Raw genomic sequence first — 21910 nt, 5'->3', positions numbered from 1 at the left:
CATTTCCAAACCATGCTTCAGATGGAACTATTTTCTTCTTAGTTTGGATTGTCTTACAAAGGCATACAAAACAGGAAGGTGCTCTAGATGCTGAGGAAAACTGAGCCATGAAGACATCTACCGAGAGGGCCAGGCATGGTAACTCATGTCTGTAGTTCCAATGCTTTGGGAGGCCAAGGTGGGAGGATCAGTTAAGGCCAGGAGTTTGAGATGACCCTGGGCCAAATAGCGAGAACTCATCTCAAAATAAATAAATAAATAAATAAGTGTAGTGGCATGTGCTTATAGTCTTAGCTACTTGAGAGACTGTAGTCTTAGCTGGGAGACTGAGACAGGAGGATTGCTTGAGCCCAAGAGTTTGAGGCTACAATGAGCTATAATCATGCCACTGCACTCCAGCCTGCGAGATAGAATGAGACCCTGTCTCAATTTTTTAAAAGAAGAAAAAAAAATATATCTACTTAAGTGTTATGTTTTGCTTTTGTTAAAGTTTTGCATGGGCCTCTGTGAGTGGTTGTCCTAGATATAAAATCACATAGGAATTCCCAGGGATGAAGCTAAAGTCACAGTTTTTTTTTTTGTCTCTGAAAAGCTCATAATGCTCTTTCAGCACTGCTTTTCTGATCTTTGAAATGGAGCAAACCCTTGTTCTCTGGGAATTATTTTTATATGAAAGATATTCTTAAATACTATTTTTATTTTGAGCAGTGTCTGTCCCTTAAATAGTAGACTTGACATATTATTAAATGTGTCAACTCTCCCAGTTAAAAGATCTTGTTACAAGTCAGGTGCTACTCTCAATATTACCATGACTGAAACAAGGATGATATGGAAGAAGGTGTTTTATGTCCGTAGAAGTGGTAAGAGCCACACCATGAATTGGATTTCCTTTACATGAGTCTCTTATGAATCAGCAGATTTATCCAGTTGCTTAAAAAGCAGTTAATACTCCATTAGTGACACACTGTGATCTGTGTCAGCAATATAAGCTATTCTTCAGTCATTTATTTTATTGTAATATATTATTGCAGAAAAATGCAATTATTGAGTATCTAAGACACAAATAAATACTGAGATAAAACTGGGACATTTTCTTACAGAATTATAGACATAATGTTTGAATCTTCATTTAATCAAAGCATTTGGCTGTTTTATTTTGGTCAGTAAGTTTACAATAAGGAGAGATGAAATGTTTTTTTAAAGAATTTGAAATTTAACTTATATTTACAAAATTTATAGCAATAATTTAAGTATCAATTGCCTGAAGCTATTGAATGAAAAAGATAGGAAATGATTGTTGGGATTTCTCAAGCCTGTATTTGAGGCAAGAGCACTACCAGACAAAAAGAGAGGCCTGGTCTCAAATGCTGGGGAGTCTTTGTGAGATCAGAGCATTCAGAAGCTCATCACTTCACAGTCTCATTCACCTTGACTGCATTGGGCTTAACTTTATGCTCCTAAATTTTAGAATTTCTCTTATGCATTCAGAAGACAGAGGCAAATAGCAGAAAAATTCAAAAGGTGTCTGTCAGGCCGGGCACTGTGGCTCACGCCTGTAATCCCAGCACTTTGGGAGGCCGAGGTGGGCAGATCACCTGAGGTCAGGAGTTTGAGACCAGCCTGGCCAACATGGTGAAACCCCATCTCTACTAAAAAAAAATACAAAAATCAGCTGGGTATGATGGCACATGCCTGTAATACCAGCTACTTGGGAGGCTGAGGCAGGAGAATTGCTTGAACCTGGGAGGCAGAGGTTGCAGTGAGCCGAGATCATGCCACTGCACTCAAGCCTGGGTGACACAGCAAAACTCCATCTCAAAAAAAAAACAAAAGAAAAGAAAAGAAAAAGTTGTCTGTGAATCACATTGAAAATTGATTTACCATAGAATGGGACTGATAGGTGAATAGCTCTGCACTCCTTTTGACTTTTGAAATAAATGGATGACAAAGGTACTGGTGGAAATGAAAGCAGCCATGCTATTTTTTTTTCTCTGAATTAAATAAATGTAAAGATGGATTTCCTCTTCTGTAAAGATGGAGTAGATAAACTTTTTTCTATTCCTCCCACTTAGTATAACTAAAATAACTTCTAAGTTATTTAAGTGTATAACTGAAATATAGAGAAAAGGGAATAAAGTAGATAAGAAGCTCTGAACTCAGGAAACAACACAGTGGTGAGTTTTCAAAAAAAAGCCTTTCCTCTTTAGAAAAAAGACTAAGAAAAGGTCAGCATAGCAGAACGAACACTTAGACAATCTTCTATATTCCAACCAAACACTGTAAAACGTCACTGAGGGAGCCCTCCCCTTCACCTTCACCAATAAAGAACAAATGGAGGCTGAGACTTTGACATTCCCACTCACACTTGTCAGACTGTAATGAAGTGCCACGACCCCTCACTGAGGTGGTGTCAGAGAAGCACAAGTAGGGAGCAGAGATTTCACATTCATTCCTGCTCGGTGGTAATAAGGCTCTGCCCCACTCACAGTGACAGAGAAGATAACATGGAGGGCAGGATATCCACTTATATCCTGCAGTAATAAGACACTCCTGCCCTCCTAATTAGGGTGTATTTAAAGGAAGAATAGTGAAGAAACAGGATTTTCATCACCTCTTAACTGTGATGACACCCACTTTGTGGTGTCACTGAAGGTCATGTGAGTAGCAATAACCAAGTACTTCTGCCTCCCAACAGAAAAGTGTCACTTAAGGCCAAGTGGAGAGCTCAAACTTCTACCCTACCCAGCAACAAGTGGCACATCCACGTTGAATATTAAAAGAGGCCAAGTAAAGAACCTGGACTTCTACTTCCACCTGGCTGTAAAACTGTGGTGTCTCCCTTTCCCTGTTGGACTGCTATCATATGAAACCACCTAAAACAGAAAGTTTAAATAAGACACAGAGACTCATAACATGGTATCTAAAATGTCCAGGTTTCAAATAAAAAGAAAAGTATTCATACCCCAAACCAAAAAGCCTTAATCTGAATGAAAAAAGTTGACCAATAGATCCCCACACCAGGATTGCAGAGGTGTTAGAGTGATCTGACAAGTATTTTAAAGCAGTTGCCTTCAACAAATGATAAAATACAAGCTTCAACAAACATTATGAATATGTTTGAACCAAACAAACATAAAAACTATCAGCAAAGATAGAATGTCCCAGCAAAGAAACAGGCAATATAAGAAAAAAAAAATCAATGAACTGGAAGATGGAACAATAGAAACTATCAAAACTGAGTAACAGTGAGAAAGTAGAATTACAAACAGACTTAGAAACCTTTAATCCATATCAAAATATCTAGTATTAATGCCATCAGAGTTCTGGAAATAGCAGAGAAAAAGGTAGGGCTGAAAATGTAATTATAATATTAATGAAAAATCCCAAAATTTGGCAAAAGATATACATCTATAGATTTGAGAAGCTGAAAAAACCCAAACAAAAAAAGAAACACAAAAAATCCACACATAACACACAGCAAGGTCAAACTAATGAAAATTGAAAACAAAAAATTTTTAAAGTAGCTACAGTGATGTGTGACATCTTACATAAAGAGTAAAGATATAAGACCACAAACCTACAACTATCTGATCTTCGACAAATCTGACAAAAACAAGCAATGAGGAAAGGATTCCCTATTCGATAAATGGTGCTGGGAAAACTGGGTAGCCATATGCAGAAGATTAAAACTGGACGCCTTCATTTCAACATACACAAAAATCAAATCTGGATGAATTAAAGACTTAAATGTAAAACTCAAAACTATAAAAACCTTAGAAGACAACCTAGGCAATACCATTCAGGACATAGGCACAGGCAAAGATTTCACGACAAAGACAGCAAAAGCAGTTGCAACAAAAGCAAAAATTGACAGATGAGATCTAATTAAATTAAGATCTGCACAGCAAAAGAAACTCTTAACAGAGTAAACAGATAACCTACAGAGTGGGAGAAAATTTTTGCAATGGATTTATCTGACAAAGGTCTAATATCCAGAATCTACAAGGAACCTTAGCAAATTTACAAAACAAACAAACAAACTCAACCCCATTAAAAAGTGGGTAAAAGACATGAACAGATTCTTCTGAAAAGAAAACATACATGGGGCGAACAATCATATGAAAAGCTCACATCACTTATCATTAGAGAAATGCAAATCAAAACCACAATGAGATACCATTGCACACCAGTCAGAATGGCTATTATTAAAAAGTCAAAAAATAACAGATGCTGCTGAGGTTACAGAGAAAAAAGAAATGTTTATATACTGTTGATGTGAGTGTAAATTAGTTCAACCATTTTGGAAGACAGTGAGGAGATTCTTCAAAGATCTAAAGACAGAGATACCATTCGACTCAGCAATCCCATTACTGGGTATATACCCAAAGGACTATAAATCACTCTGTTGTAAAGACACATGCACATGTGTGTTCATTGCAGCACTATTCACAATAGCAAAGCCATAAAATCAACCTAAATGCCCATCAATGGTAGACTGGATAAAGAAAATGTGGTCCATACACACCATGGAATACTATGTAACCATAAAAATGAATGAGACCATGGCCTTTGCAGGGACATGGATGGAGTTGGAGGTCATTATCCTTAGCAAACTAATGCAGAAACAGAAAAACAAACACTGAATGTTCTCACTTATAAGTGGGAGCTAAATGATGAGAACACATGGACACACAGAGGGAAACAAGACACACTGGGGCCTATCAAAGGGTGAAGTGTGGGAGGAGGGAGAAGATATGGAATAATAACTAATGGGTACTAGGCTTAATATCTGGGTGATGAAATAATCTGTACAACAAACCCCCATGACACAAATTCACCTATATAGGAAACCTGCACATGTACTCCTGAACTTAAAAGTTAAATAAAAAAGAAAATACTTGCAAACTAAACTCTATGTATATCTGACAAATAAATACTATCTACAATGTATTAGAATTTTTTAAGACTCAGCAGTACTCAATAATGACAAAGCAATCTGATTACAAAATGAGACATAAACATAAATATACATTTCATGGAATAGGAATTGTATACAGCAATTAACCTATTAAAACATATTCAACCTTATCAGCCATTTTGGAAATGCAATTTAAATCACAATGAGGTATTACTATACACGTATTGGGATGGCTAAGATTAAAAATATTGAAAAGACCAAATTTTTTAAAAATTCAATTTAATTTTAAGTTCCAGGGTACATGTGCAGGATGTACAGGTTTTTTATATAGGTAAACATGTGCCATGGTGATTTGCTGCACCTATCAATCCATCACGTAGGTATTAAGCCCTGTGTGCATTAAGTATTTATCCTGATGCTCTCTGTCCCCTTGCCCCCTGACAGGCTGCAGTGTGTGTTGTTCCCCTACCTTTGTCCAGGTGTTCTCATCATTCAGCTCCCACTTATAAGTGAGAACATGTGGTGTTTGGTTTTCTGTTCCTGTGTTAGTTTGCTGAGCTAAGCTCCATCCATGTCCCTGCAAAGGACATGATCTTGTTCCTTTTTATGGCTGCATAGTATTCCATGGTGTATATGTACCACATTTTCTTTATCCAGTCTATCATCTAGAAAAACCCATCATCTCAGCCCCAAATCTCCTTAAGCTGATAAGAAACTTCAGCAAAGTCTCAGGATTCAAAATCAATGTGCAAAAATCACAAGCATTCCTATACACAAACAATAGAAAAGCAGAGAGCCAAATCATGAATGAGCTCCCATTCGCAATTGCTACAAAGATAATAAAATACCTAGGAATACAGCCAACAAAGGAAGTGAAGGACCTCTTCAAGGAGAATTTCAAACCACTGCTAAAGCAAATAAGAGAGGACACAAACAAATGGAAAAACATCCCGTGCTCATGAATAGGAAGAATCAATATCATGAAAATGGCCATACTGCCCAAAGTAATTTATAGATTCAATGCTATTCCCATTAAACTACCATTGACATCCTTCCCAGAATTAGAAAAAAACTACCTTAAAATTCATATGGAACCAAAAAAGGGCTGGTATAGAAAGACGATCCTAAGCAAAAAAGAATAAAGCTGGAGGCATCACACTACCAGACTTCAAACTGTATGACAGGGGTACAGTAACCAACAAAAAAACAAAATGAAAACAGACACATAGACCAATGGAACAGAATAAAGACCTCAGAAATAAGACCAAACATCTACAACCATCTGATCTTCGACAAACCTGACAAAAACAAGCAATGAGGAAAGGATTCTCTATTTAATAAACGGTGCTGGGAAAACTGGCTAGCCGTGTGCAGAAAATAGAAACTGGACCCTTTCCTTATACCTTATATAAAAATTAACTCAAGATGGATTAAAGACTTAAATGTAAAACCTAAAACTATAAAAACCCTAGAAGAAAGTCTGGAAGTATCATTCAGGACATAGGCATGGGCAAAGATTTTATCACAAAAAAATCAAAAGCAATTGCAACAAAAGCCAAAATTGACAAACGGCATCTAATTAAACTATGGAGTGTCTGCACAGCAAAAGTAACTATCATCAGAGTGATGAGACAACCTACATAGTTGGAGAAAATTTTTGCAATCTATCCACCTGACAAAGGTCTAATATTCAGAATCTACATGGAACTTAAACAAATTTACAAGTAAACGACAAACAAACCCATTAAATGTGGGCAAAGGACATGAACAGACCAAATGCTTTTGAGGATGTGGAGAAACTGGATTTTACATACCTTATTGGTAGGAATGGGAAGCAGCAAAACCACTCTGAAAACAACATGTCAGTTTTTAATAAAACTAAACACGCAACTGCCATATGACTCAGCAATTGCACTCTTGGGCATTCATCCCTAATAAATAAAGTGCGTGTTCACACAAAAATCTGTACATGAAAGTTCATGGCAAATTTACTTTTTAGTAGCCAAAAAGTGTGAACAATGTAGATATCTTTTAATAGTTAAATGGCTAAACATATTATGTTAGCCATGTGAATATTATAAAGATTCATGCTATGGAATACTACTCTGTGATATAAAGGAACATATTATTTAGGTACAACAACCTGATTAAATCTCCAGAGAATTATGCTGAATGAAAAAATCCAACCCCTAAATGGAACATACTGGATGATCCCACTTATGTAATATTTTTGAAATGACAAAATTATAGAAATGGAGAACATAAAAGTGGCTGCCAGGGGTAAAAGAGGGGATTGGGATGGCATGGGAAGGAGCTTGGGTACGAAAGGACAACATTAAAGGAGCCTGGTAATGGCACTGTTGTGTATTTTGAGTATATATGTCCATGTCAATATCTTTTTGGGCTATTATACTAAAGTTTTGCAATATATTACTATTAGGGGTAACTGGGTAAAGGGTATATGAGATGTCACTTTTTTATCTTTACAACTGCATGTAAATTTAAAATTTTAATTTAAGAAAGAATATTAAAAACAAGTTTTTTTTTTTTTTTTTGAGACGGAGTCTGGCTCTGTCACCCAGGCTGGAGTGCAGTGGCACGATCTCGGCTCACTGCAAGCTCCGCCTCCCGGGTTCACGCCATTCTCCTGCCTCAGCCTCTCCGAGTAGCTGGGAGTACAGGCGCCCGCCACCACGCCCGGCTAATTTTTTTTGTATTTTTAGTAGAGACGGGGTTTCACCGTGGTCTCGATCTCCTGACCTCGTGATCCGCCCGCCTTGGCCTCCCAAAGTGCTGGGATTACAAGCGTGAGCCACCGCGCCCGGCCAAAAACAAGTTTTTAAGTATAACTACTTCAAATTTCTGCCTAGGGGCTTTCTTTCACACATGTGTCAGTTAATGCCCTAAGAAAGTTAATTCTACTAGGGAGCAGTTCTTAGCAACAACTGTGACCAGAAAAATAAGAATGTGTAATTCTAAACCTCTCTTGGATGAAGATACTATAAATCTTTATTAAAAGTTATTTGACTCAGTTGGAAAGAATATGCAGAAATTGGAGCCCTTATACATCACTGGTGCTAATGTAAAATGGTGCAGGTGCTACAGAAAAGAGTATGGCAATTTCAAAAAATTAAAAATAGAGTTACCATATGACCCAGTAATGCACTTCAGGATATATATCCAAGAAATTGAAATCAAAGACTCAAAAAGATATCTGTATATCCATGTTCATAGTGGCATTATTTATAACAGCCAAAAGGAGGAAGCAACTTAAGTGTTCATCGATGGATGAATGCATAAACAAAATGTGGCATATACATACAGTGGAATATTACTCAGCATAAAAAGAAATTTAATCCCAACACATACTACAACATGAAAGAACCTTGAAGATATTATGCTAAGTGAAATAAGCCAGTCACAAAAGGACAAACACTGTATGCTTCCACTTACTGCCTAGGGGCTTTCTTTTACACATGTGTGCGTTAATCGTGTGAGTACCTAGACTAGTCAAAATCATAGAGACAGAAAATAATATGGTGTTTGCCTGGGGCTGTGGAATGGAGAAAGAGGGAATTATTGTTTACTGGGTACAGAGTTTCAGCTTGGAAAGATAAAAAGAGTTTTGGAGATAGATAATAGTGATGGTTGCACAGCAACGCGAATGCACTTAATGCTAGTGAACTGTACGCTTAAAAACGCTTAAAGGGTAAATTTTATGCTTTGTATATTTCACCATAATAAAAAAAATGTTAAAATGAAAATGTACTTGACTCAGATATAATAAGGTGCCTCATAGTATTTTTTTCTCTATATATCTGGTAATATACTTCATCTTCCTCACTCCAACTTGGTCTGACTTTGGTAAAATGTGGAGGCTGTCAACTTCCTATGTTTTTTTATCCATATACCAGTATTCTTGTGCATCCTCTTTAAACGGCTCTAGAAGGAAATCCATTTGCTAAGTTCATTCAGAGTACAGAATTTATGCTTGAAATTAAAGTGTGAAGGATAAACTTATAAAACTCAGGTATAATCCATGAAACCCAAGGATAGGCAATACAGACAGACAGCCCCAGAATATGAACAAGCCATTAGAATGTCATTAGTAAACAAACATCTCCAATTTGTCTCTCTATGTATATTTGCCTTATTTCTCTATCTGAAGTCAGGAATTATTGATGCTTTTCTTGCTGCATACAGTGCTACCTCTCAGCCCCTAAACTTACCTGAGTAGGTGAGACCAAATAGCTTCTTCAGTTCCAAAGAGAAATGCCTAGAAAGAGAATCTAATGGTTTTTTTTTTTCTAGGTCAATTCCATGCCCCCTATTCAATTAACTATGGGATCATGTGGGAGAATAAACATGGATATTGAGGATGAGTCCAGTGACTTGAGCGTTTCATCAGCTACTACTAGTACCTCCTCCATACTTTCTGAACATTCACTGTCTAGTACCTGACAACCTTGTTTATGGCAAATTTCTGCCTGAAGGCTTTCTTTCACCCATGTGTAAGTTAATGCCCTAAGAAGGTTAGTGCTCTTAGGGAGCAGCATTTTCAAATGACAAATGGGAATTAGAGGATAAATACTAGATCCGACATTCCCCTGGAAAAGGAAGGGGATAACTCTGAGGCATATATTATTTCGGATTTCAGAGGTCTCCAGTAGAAGTGAGCCCCAGTTGCCCATAGTACTAACCTTGTAATAGCATACACTCTTCTGGCTTTATCCTCATTTGCATTTCAATTTCTAAATCCCCCAATGGTGCTTCCTTTGGTCAACTTCCAAGTAAACTATAATATCTCAAATTCCCGTCTAAGGTTTTATGGCCTTCATTCAGTGCTGGCATAATGGAGGGAAACAGAAGAGGCCAATAATTGATAAAGAGACGTAAGAAAAGCCATAAGAAAGCGGTGTCTACAGTGGACACCGCTGAGTCAGTGTACAGAAAGTAAATATGGCTTGAACACTGGAGGAAGATCTGATCTGTGCAGAACAAGAAAGAAGAATTGTTCCAGAATAGGGCTCAAAGTCTTCAATCAGATCATAGAGTAAGATAATTAAGAGGCAAGCCAAGTAAAATTCATCACTTTGGAATCTTAGCAGATTGAAACGTAAAGGGAGAGGGACCCTGCTGGATGTCTGGATACAGAGGATTCCCCACCTATGGTCAATGACTTGAAGCATACTAAGGATATTTCTCAGCTGAGGTCCAGTAGAGTGAATTAATCGATACATATATTCTTAGTTCACTTGAATAAAAATGTTAATCTGTCTATGCCGACTTTATAATATGGCAAACATGGTAAAACCATATAATATGGTATAATATGGTAAAATATACAGTCTATGTCTCAATTTAGATTAATGTAGTGCTTCTTATAAGAGGAAATGATTGTTTCCTTGTAGGTATAATTTTTAAAAATAAGACCTTCAGCTTAAAGCTCAATAAAACACAACATTTTTGGGCTTAAAAACAGAGTACTTCAGACCTTCACTCAGGTACATATTAATGTACAAGCAAAGATATAAAGATTCAACAACCTGATATTCAGTGTAAACTTTTTCACTCTTGCAGAAAAGGGTATAAAAATTACTTAACCAACACTAAAATGTAGACACTGAGGCCCTTCTCAGTGATAGCTGATGAGGAGGAACCATTCCAATATCCTTAACTAGTTGATTGAATTGCAGTTTTAGATAACTCTTTAAATGCTAAGCACCCCTTCAAACAGAGCAGAAAGAATTTTAGTAATTGATTATCATCTATATTTTTAAATTACTGGATACTCCATAGTCATTTTTACTTCAAAGTGTTTGGATTTCCTTTATGAATTACACTGACAAATCACTAATGGAATGTGAGTTAAAAATGAACCCAGACACACCAGTAAAAATGGCATGCTCTGTTTCTTCTTTGATGTAACCCCTTCTGCTCTACAAATTTGGCAAAGATGGATATAGTATAAAAATAAATAATCAAAGAGACTTGACAAGATAAACATTTTCATAGACCAGAGACAAAAATAGAAGGCTGAAGTGGTTAATAGAGCTGAAGTACCATATTCCAAAGCAGGCAATAGAAGCTACAACTTCATCTCCTAGGGGGCGGGAAGGACTACACATCTGTGTAAAATGGAGAAATAAAGTTGGCCTCACTGCTTAAATCCAGGAGCTTATGATTAATAAAACTAGGGTGAAAATATACTGACAACTGGTGCCTGAGGCTACAATTTTTGTGGGGTTTCCAGGCAATGTAAGCCTGAGGATACTGGCATAGCCTCAGGACAGGGCTGCCTGAGGCTCACTAACCAGTCTTGTAAATCCTTCATATCCCTACAAGAGAGGAGGCACAACCCTTGATTATAAAATAGCCTCATAACTTCTTGTCAGGGAGGAGGGAGCCAAGGGAATTAAAGAAAAATAAAGCAATGCAAAGCAAAAAATATGTTCCCCTCAAATAAGCCTGTGATCCACAATTCTAAAACGCATGAAGAAATCTAAAGCTAAGAAATACAACCAACATTCTAAGTGTTCTTGCCATGAAAAATAAGTGTTTGAGAAAATGTATGTTAATTAGCTCAATGTAGCTGTTTTACAATGTATACATATTTCAAAACAACATGTTGTGCAGGATAAGTATATAAAAATTTTGTCAATTAAAAAATAAGTTAACTTTTAAAAGTAAAAATACAACCAACTAAATACAGGACAGGAATTACCTCTTGATGTTAATCATATGAAATAATTTGACAAATATTTTATAATAAACTTGGTTGGTATACTCAGAGATTAAAACATACCATTCAGAAATGAACAAGAAAGTATTAAACAATAAGTTACAGATATAAAATATGAATATTAAAAATAATCAGGTTGCCAGGGTTGAGTGCACCACTGAATAGATTGCTGAGGGAGCCTAGGGGATTGCTTAGGGATTCTGGCCAGCTGAGTGTTGCCTGTTGCCACCCATTGATGTCAAGATGACTAAGGCTGGATGGATTTTTGTGGTTGTCCTATGAGAAGGCAGAACACACCTCTGAAGCTTCTCATTATGTCAATGGCCATTATGTTATCTTTCTCCAGCTGTCTCTTTGCTGTCCTGAGATTTTAAAGTGTTATCTCTGAGATTAATCCACACTTTAACTATCAGACTACCAGGTTTCTGGCTAAGGATGAGTTTTATAAATTCTATAGCTTATGTGATGAGAGAGCCTAGTCATCATTGGGATGAATCATTGGAGGAACAATTTACCCAGGCTTAATTATCACCCCTGCTGCAATCTACCACATATCCAATTTTTCCACATCACCATGGACATTCAGAATGTCTGCGTGTCTCCTCCTTCATCATTATTGTCATTGCCACCTTACAAAAGAGCTCAAGGATGCAGGCACTGGGCTTCTTTTGGTTGCTGTGTTTGCCATGGTTCCCACATATATCTTCCAATCTGTGACTGGCTCATATGATAATGAAGGGATTGCCATCTTTTGCATCCTACTCACCTACAATATGTGGATCAAGGCAGTAAAGACTGGTTGCATCTGTTGGGGGGCTAAGTGTGCCCTTGCTTTTTTCTGCATGGACTCTTCATGGTGAGGTGTTGTGTTCCTGATCAACTTGATCCCTCTCCGTCTACTGGTGCTGATGCTCACAGGCTGTTTCTCCCACTGGATCTACATGGTCTGCTGTACTGTTTACTGCCTGGGCACTATTCTTTCTATGCAGACCTGTTCTGTGGCTTTCCAGCCCGTCTTTTCATCAGAGTGCATGGAAACCACTGGGGTTTTTGGTCTTGGCCATATCCATGTCTTTCTGGATTACCTGTGGAACAAGTTGAATCCACAGCAAATTGAAGTTCTTTTCCAGAGTGTCCTCTCTCTAGTAGGCCTTATCCTTCTCACCATGGGAGCTCTCTTCATGCTGACAGAAAAAAATCCATCCCTGGACAGGGCATTTCTACTCACTGCTGTATCCTTCTTATGCTAAGATCAACATCCCCATCATTGCTTCTGGGTCTGAGCATCAGCCATGACTTGATCCTCATACTATTTTGACATGCATTTCCTTGTCCTTGTATTTCTAACTGGCCTCTATTCCTGCTTTAGCAACTTGTTTGATGCTCAGAGGTTTAATATCATGTATGGTGTGACCAGTGTGCACTTTTAAGCTGTAATGGTGCATCTAATGCTAGTATTGGCACCTGTTGTGTACATTCTTTCCAGCACTGGAGTCTCCCAAATGTTGTCCACATATAGGAAGAGACTGGACATCAGTCATCCAGACAAGAAAAGCAGCAGGATTCTACCTACCTGATTTAGAATGAAGCAGTAAGTGGGATGATATTAATGCCAAAATGGCCTTGGTCCATTTTGGCTTTCTTTCTCATCCCCTACACTTTTTCCTCACTCCTGGGTGACCAGTAAGGCCTCCTCTTCTTCTTCCTTCATGCTATATGCCTGGGGTTGATATGGCAGTAGCAAAATTTCTGATGACTACTGAGAAGCATATTATTGGCTTTGTCACAATACTCCAGAGGATGCAAAGGTCATATTATGTTGGGATCATAGCTACCAGATTATAGCTAAGGTGAACTGGACAATTTTTGTGGACAATAACACATGAAATAATACCAATATTTACTGAGTAGTTCAGGCAATGGTATCCACAGAGGAAAACCCTATGAGATCATGAGAAAGCATGAGGTCAGCTATGTGCTGTTCATTTTTGGAGACTTCACTGAGTATTGCTATGATGATATCAACAAGTTTCTTTGGGTGGTCCAGATTGGAGGTAGCACAAACACAAGAAAACATATCAAGGAGAATGACTATTATACTCCAATTGGGGAATTCTGTGTGGGCCATGAGGGTTCTCCAGTGCTGCTCAACTGCCTCATGTACAAGATGTGTTACTACCACTCTGGACAGGTTTACACAAAAGCCAACCATCCATCAGGCTTTGACCATGTCAGAAATGCTGACATTGGGAATAAAGGCTTACTTTGAGCTTTATGTCCTGGAGAAAGCATATATCACAGAACATTGACTGGTTAGGAAAGACAAGGTAAAGGACCTGGATAATCCAGGCCCATCAAGGACATAAATGTCATGTCCAGCTCTGATATGCTTCACACTGAGTGCATCATATTTAGGATGTTGAAGATTTTTTTATATGCTTTTTTTAAGAACAGATCTAGATGAGATTAGAATTGTATACAACTTTTGTCCTAGGCAGTATGGCTGGGCCAAATAAAATAATTTTTACAATTCTAAGCAGGTTACCAATAAAATATCATGGCTTTACTGTGGTCAATTAAAGGGAGGAATAAAAAAATAAAAATAATCTAATCAAAATATGAGAAATAATAATATCAAAACAGAAAGTAATTAATAGACAGGATAAACAGTGCCTTGGAAGATAGCACTGAACACTTCACTTACCACACAGAAAAGCAATGAAAGATGGAAAATATATGTGCAAGCATTTAAGATTCTCACAAGATTTATTGAGATAGTTTACACTAAAACTTCAAGCACTAATCTCCTGTAATCTCTGTTCCAGAATATAGAGAAGTAGACAATGGCAGGGAATAAATATTTAATATAATATTAGCTAATTTTCAGATGTTGAAGAGAAATGCAAGTACTACATGAATAGTGCATTTTAAGTAACAATCAGAATAAAATAATAATAACAAATATAATTAGATCAATTTCTGAATATGTAATAGAAAAATTTTAGGAAATCAAGAATAAATAAAAAAAATCTTAAAAGTTAAAATGGTTACCTAAAAGTTAGTAATTTGGCATTCTAGATTTCTCACTATCAACAAGAAAAACCACAGAAAATGGGGTAAAAGTTTGAAAGTATTGAGGTGAAAATTATTCATGAACCCAGAATTCTATATTCCAGCAAAAGTATAATCTGAAAGGAAGGGCAAAATGAAGACAGTTTTGGAAACAAAAAAAAAGAATAAAGAATTTGTTACAAACAAACTCTTAGAATATTCACTTTGGTTAAAAGAAAGATGCTAAATGAATGCCATTTTTTAATTTCCTGAAGGTAAAGTTCAATATTGTGCTTACTGGGAAGTTAGTTAGAACTCAAAACTTTCCTTAAGTTCCTTACAATACCCCTGGCTTTAGTGCATTTTGTGTTGCTATAACATAATACCACAGACTGAATACTTTATTTAAAGAAAGCTGGAGATTTATCTCTTACAGTTTTGGAAGGTGGGAAGTCCAAGACTGAGAGGTCAGATCTTGTGAGAGCCTTCTTGTTGCATCGTCCCATGGTGGAAGGTGGAAGGGTCAGAGAGAGAGGAAGGGGGCTGAACTCATCTATTTTTTCAGTAACCCATTCCCTCAATAACTAATCCACTCCCGCCATAATGACATTAACCCATTTATGAGAGCAGAGCCCTCAGGGCCTAATCACCTCTTAAAGGTCTCATCTCTCAACACTGTTGCATTGGGGATTAATTTTATAACACATTAATTATAAGGGACAGGATCAAACCATAGCATTTTGCCTATTGCCACCAAAAATTTATATTATTTTCCCAATGCAACATATATTCATTCTATCCCAATAGTCCTCAAAGCCTTGACTTGTTCCAGCATCAATTCAAACACCAAAGCCCAACGTCTCATTTAGGTAAGATATGGGTGAGACTCAAAACATGACTCATCCCAAGACTAATTTGTCTCCAGCAGTAAGCCTGTAAAACTAACAAGTGACATGCTTTAAAAACGCAATGGTGGGACAGGCATAGGATAGACATTCCCATTCCAAAAGTAAGAAATAGGCAAGAAGAAAGAAGTAACTGGTCTCAGGTAAGTCCAAAACACCACAGAAAAAACAACATGAAGTCTTAAAGCTGGAGAATAATCTCCTTTGACTCCATGTTCCACATCTTTGGCATAATGGAGCCGGGATTGGGTCTCCAGTGTCTCAGCCAGCCCTGCCCCTATGACTTTGCTGGGTTCAGTTCACGCCGCAACTCTCACAAATTGGAGTTTCCCAGGCTTGAGTTGGATACTAGTGGCCCTACAGTTCTGGGATCTCTGGGTGGCCATTTTCTCTCAGCTCCACTAGGTATTGCTATAGTGTAGGCTCTCTGTGGCTACCCTGACTCCATATTGGTACTCAGCATTACCCTACTAGGGGGTCTCTGTGGTGGCTCCACCCCAGCAACAAGTCTCTGCCTTGATGTCAAGAGTGTCTGCTACATCACTTAAAATCTTGGTGTAAGTCACACGGCCTTACAGCTCATACACTCCACATGTCTTTGGAGTCAGCACCATGTGCATATCACCAAGGCTTACCCTTTGTGTCCTCTGGAGCAGCAACATAAGCCACACATGGGACAACTTGAACCAAAGGTAGAGAAGTCAATGAACATTGCACTGGAATGCAGGGAGCAGAGACTTGAGGTGGCTAAGGGCAGTGAATGCTGAGGTCTTGTTTGTGCCTCCCTGGAAACCTTTCCCTCAAGGTCCTAGCTTGCCTCAAGGATCTCTGAAATACCTTGAGGGTCATCCTCCCATTCTCTTTGTGAATAACACCTGGATCCTTTTAATCCATATTAATCTCTTTAGAATATGGTCTCTTGGCCACATCCTTGGTTTGCTTTCCTAAAGATACCTTTTTCACTCTTTACATGATAAGGTGGTAAGGCTGTGAATTCTCCAATTTTTTCCATTCTTCTTCCTTTTTAGTTGTGAACTTCATCTTTAAATAATGTCTCTCTACTTGCATCTTACTCTCGTAGGTTGAAAGTAGTCACACGGTCTTTCCATATTTTACTTAGAATTTCTTCTGCCACCAGATATCATACTTCATTGCTGTTAAATTCTGCCTTCTATAAAGCCCTTGGCCAGGGACAAATTCAGCCAAGTTATTTGCAACATTATAAAAAGAATGGCCATAACTCAAATCTCCAATACTTCTTTCTCCTTTCCATCTGAGACTTCATCAAAATGGCTTTTACTATCCATACGTCTACTAACATTCTGATCATGACACATTATGTAATCTCTGAGACATTTCAGACTTTCTCTACAGTTCTTCTCTTCTGAACCCACACCAGAATCACCCTTCATGCTCTATTCACAGCAATCTAGGCTTTTTCTATCCTGGTCCTCCAAATTCTTCCAGCCTTGTCTTAGTACATTGGTGTTGTAATAAAGAAATACCTGAGGCTGGGTATTTATTTATTAGTGTTTTGGCTCATGGTTCTGCTGACTGTACAAAAATCATGGCACCAGCATCTGCTTCTGGTGAGGCTTTTAAGCACTTCCACTCATGGTGAAAGGTAAAGGAGAGCCAACACGTGCAGATCACACGGCAAGAGAGGAAGTGAGAGAGAGAGAGAAGGCAGGTGCCAGCTTCTTTTTAACAAGAAGTTCTCATAAGAACTAATAGAGAGTGAATTCACTCATTACCACAAGGACTGCATGAAGCCATTCATGAGGCATCTGCCCCATGACCTGAACACCTCCCATTAGGCACCCATCCCCAATATTGAGATCAGATTTCAACATTTGGAGAGTCAAATATCCAAAGCATAGCATTCTGCCCCCGATACCCTAAGTCTCATCTGTTTGTCACATACAAAATACAATCATTTCATCTCAGTGGTCTCCAATGGTCCCCAAAAGTCTTAACATGCTCCAGCATCAATTCAAAATTCCAAAGTCCAAAGTCCTAAGACTCAAGGAAAGTTCCTTACAGCTATGAGCCTATAAAATCAAAATCATATTGTTTACTTCCAAGATATGATTCTAAAAGGGAGAAATAGGCCAAAGGAAACTGGAAATAGGCCCCACATAAGTTGAAACCCAGAAAGATCGGCATTAAATCTTAAAGCTCTAAAATAACCACCATTAACACCATATCCTACATCTTGGGCACACTGGTATAAGGAGTGGGCTCCCAAGGCCAGAGGCAGCCCCTCCCTTTGCTGGGTGCAGTCTATGTGGCTGCTAACATTAGTAGGAGTTGAATGCCTATGGCTTTTCCAGGCTGGGGTTGCATGCTACTGGTGGCTCTATAATTCTCGGGTCTGAAGGGGAGAAGACCTGCTTCCGAGGGTCTACTAGGTACTGCCTTAGGAGAGGCTTTCTGCGAAGTTTGTTCCTGTGTCGGGCTTCTGCCTGGGCACCCAAACTATCTGATACATCCTCTGAAATCTAGGCAGAAGTTGCCACGCACATTCAATCCATGGCTTCCCCTTAACCTTTTATTCCCAGTGGGTAATTATTCCACATTGTCCAGTCTTTTCTCCATGACCAATGCCTTGCTGTGGTTGGCTCAGTGGGGACAGCACCCTTGACTGGAGTACTCCCACCTCAGGAGGAAGATCCACACATACCTCTAACTAGTTTCTTCTCAGTGTATACCACCTCTTTTTCATTTCTATGCTTGTTGCTATTCAAAAGTTTTCATTTTTCCGGGTTGTTTTTATGCCTTGCTTCTCTTACTCAATATTTTTTCTTAATGTGTGAACCTTGGAATCATCTGGAGCATGTGTTAAAACATACATTCTTGGATCTCGCTTCCAAAATACTGAATCAGAATGAAAGAATGTGAATATTATAAATCTGCATTTTGTAATCAACTCAGATAATTATAATGCATACTAAAGTTTGAGAACTACTGTGTTATTTTTAATAAACTTTGTCTAAGCATTGCCTTGTACAGATTTGTTTTTGACAAATAATTAACCAATGAGTCATAAAATTTACATCAAAATCAAATTCCTGTTCTAAGTTCCATATAAGTATATCTGTCTGTTAACTGGTCATTTCAATACAAATGCCATATCTTCACCTAAAAATAGTATATTCAAATTTGAGCTCATCTTCTTACATTTTTATTTCATGTTGTCCCTGAACTAAGAATGTGAGTCACCTTAAGGTCAACTGTTCTCACTTACATTTGTTCCCACCTTTTTCGTCATCCCCTACACTATTTTTCTGAGCTTCAGCCACTTCTTCCTACTCTTGAGACTGGCCATGTTTTCACATGTTCCTCCTCCAAATTCAAGTTGTTTCTTCTTGTTACTCCTCTTCTACACTTGGAAGACTCCAATTTGAAGCCTTTTCTCTCTCCTCTGCCAGATTTCTACTTCTAGGCTTCCACACCAAGCTCTCAATGACAGCACTTCCCACATGTATGGGAACTATCAGCTCACACCTGCTTTCTTTACCATTCAAGAAGCAGTGTCAAGAAAGTTTTGATCAGGATTCATTTCTCTTTTTATCTTAGGATGGAGTACAGAAACTAGTTCTGAGCGGTACTCAACATCTGTTTCCTAATAAAAGGCATAAACCCATGAGTAAATTGATAAGTATTTAACCCAGGTTCAGAGATTACACAATGATCTTTCAAATTTGCATATGTATTTTGTGTAAGTACAATGTCAGATTCATATGGAACTTTCAGATTCCCCCCCAAAAAATCTCATCTTCCCTTTATTTTTATTTATTTATTTTTTGAGACGGAGTCTCGCTCTGTCACCCATGCTGAAGTGGAGTGCAGTGGTGTGATCTCGGCTCACTACAACCTCTGCCTCCTGGGTTCGAGGGATTCTCCTGCCTCAGCCTCCTGAGTAGCTGGGATTACAGGCTCCTGCCACCATGCCCAGCTAAACTTTTTTGTATTTTTAATAGAGACAGGGTTTCGCCATGCTGGCGAGGCTGGTCTTGAACTCCTGACCTTAGGTGATCCACCCGCCTCTGCCTCTCAAAGTGCTGGGATTACAGATGTGGGCCACTGCGCCTGGCCTATCTTGCATTCTTCAGAGAATTCACATACTAAGGGGCAATTCGTGATCTTCAAATAAGAAACTCCAAGTAAAACATCTTAGAGTTTTTTTTTTCCAGGCTGCATTTTTAATATGAAACTATGAACATCAACATAACATAGCATGTTCTTTGTTCTCTAAGAATTAGGGAAGAATTTTGAGGCTATTAGGACATTGTTAGATCTCTTTATAATTACCCTGTTTCCCACGTAACTGCTTTAGTCTCTGAATCGGTTTAATGACATTTAAGAGCCATTGATATTCACTAGTGTTGGACTAAGAAATATCTGAAAGTACACAGTGCAAGTTTACTCTCACTGAATCCTTTCCCATTGCCTTTGTATTATTAGAGTAAAATAAAATAAAACAAAACTGGTCTTTGTTGCAGAATTTTAAGAGGTCTTATTGATTTTGCCCTAAATGTTACCATAAGAGCTATAATCATAACTGTGTAAAGATGGACATTCTGAAAAAAAGCTTTTATAAGAAATTGAAAATAGAAAAGACTGCCAAAGGAAAAGTTTAATCTTCTGATCTAATTTCAAACCTTTTGAATGTTAAAATAGTCCACAAATTGATGGGGCAGGAGAAGGGAGAGTTTGACACTATGACCTTGCCCCTTATGTCTTCTTGATAGCTTAAATAGAAAGAATAAATATCACCTCGAATAGCGTGTACTTCTAATCTCTTCTTGTGAAGAAAGTAATCCAGGATCATTTCCTAAGTCCAATGGAAGATTCCATCTTTTTGGAATTGTGGTATTGATTTAGTTATTCTTTCCTTTACTGCCAGAATTATCAACTTGAACTTGGCCAAATTGTCCCACATCATTCATTCCAATGGGCTGCTTCGGAATTCAAGAAGGGTTACCTTTATAAAAGAGCAAAGAAGTAAAAAAAAGTGTTTTGAACATGTAGCAACAGTGTGGGGATTGTTTATTCATCTTCTCAAGACTCTCAGTTATACATGTGATAAAGTCACTTTTAGAACATATACATCAACACCAATTAACTTACCTAAATTTCTTGTGCTCTCTTCAATGCAACATGACTGAAAATTCATCATCTATATAATAATCATTTATTTTGTGTATTTATAGAAGGGTTCATTAGTGTTAGATAAAAATGGAACTACCACCAGGGATCATAAGAGCAAGCAGAATGTATTCCTCTCTTGGCAAGAGTGGGCTGGGAAGATCACTCAAGACACAAGTTCATAGGGTATCACCAAGTTAGAAGAAGAAAGACCGGATACAATAAAAAAGAGTGAGATTTTCCCAAATTAAGGTTATGTATGTATTATGTGTGTGTGTGTGTGTGTATGTGTGTGTGTATATAAAATATATTGTTTCCATAATGTACATTATAGAAAGGACTTTTAAATGAGATGATGTCAAATACCAGGAGGGTGTACCTTGAGGATATCTCTTATAATTCAAAAGATTAAAATTAGAAGTTCACTTTTTTACCATTGTTTTGTCCGAATTTCTACCTTGTTTTTGTTGTAGTCAAAGATGTTAAGGCTTATGGGCCTTTCTCTCACATTTCATATAGAAAATGAAACACTCTCTTTTATCAAGCTGTTCTTACATTGCTATAAAGAAATACCTGGGACTGGGTAATTTATAAAGAAAAGAAGTTAATTGGCTTATGGTTCTGCAAGCTTTACAGGAGGCATGATGCTGGCATCTGCTGAGCTTCTGAGGAGTTCTCAGGAAACTTACAATCATGGTGAAGGCACAGGGGTGCCAGCACATCACATGGCAAAAGCAGAAGCAAATGAGAGAGAGAGAGAGACAGAGAGAGAGAGATGGGGAGGTGTCACACACTTTCAAACAACCAGATCTCATGAGCACTTATTCACTAAGCATCAAGCCATGAGGGATCTGCCCCCATGACCCAAACACCTCTCAGCAGGCCCCACCTACAATATTGAGGATTACAGTACAATCACATCCTCCCAACAGTACCTCAAAGTCTTTACTTGTTGCAGCACTAACTCAAAAGTCCAACGTCCAAAGTCTCATCTGAGACAAGGCAAGTCCCTTCCACCAATGAGCCTGTAAAATAACAAAACAAGTGAGTCACTTCCAAGACACAATATAGGCATTAGTTAAATATTCCCATTCCAAAAGGGAGAAATCAGCCGAAAGAAAATGGCTACAGGGTCAGTGGAAG

The 21910-nt window shown here is 38.0% G+C and overlaps 1 pseudogene; it reads left to right on the top strand.

Moving 5' to 3' along the window:
* Positions 1–808: 808 nt before the first annotated feature.
* Positions 809–14026, top strand: LOC129475278 (dolichyl-diphosphooligosaccharide--protein glycosyltransferase subunit STT3A-like; annotated as a pseudogene).
* The last annotated feature ends 7884 nt before the right edge of the window (positions 14027–21910 follow it).

This window comes from Symphalangus syndactylus, chromosome X (genome assembly GCF_028878055.3).
Source record: "Symphalangus syndactylus isolate Jambi chromosome X, NHGRI_mSymSyn1-v2.1_pri, whole genome shotgun sequence".
Classification (NCBI taxonomy): domain Eukaryota; kingdom Metazoa; phylum Chordata; class Mammalia; order Primates; family Hylobatidae; genus Symphalangus; species Symphalangus syndactylus.
This window is presented reverse-complemented; position numbering and strand designations above follow the sequence as displayed.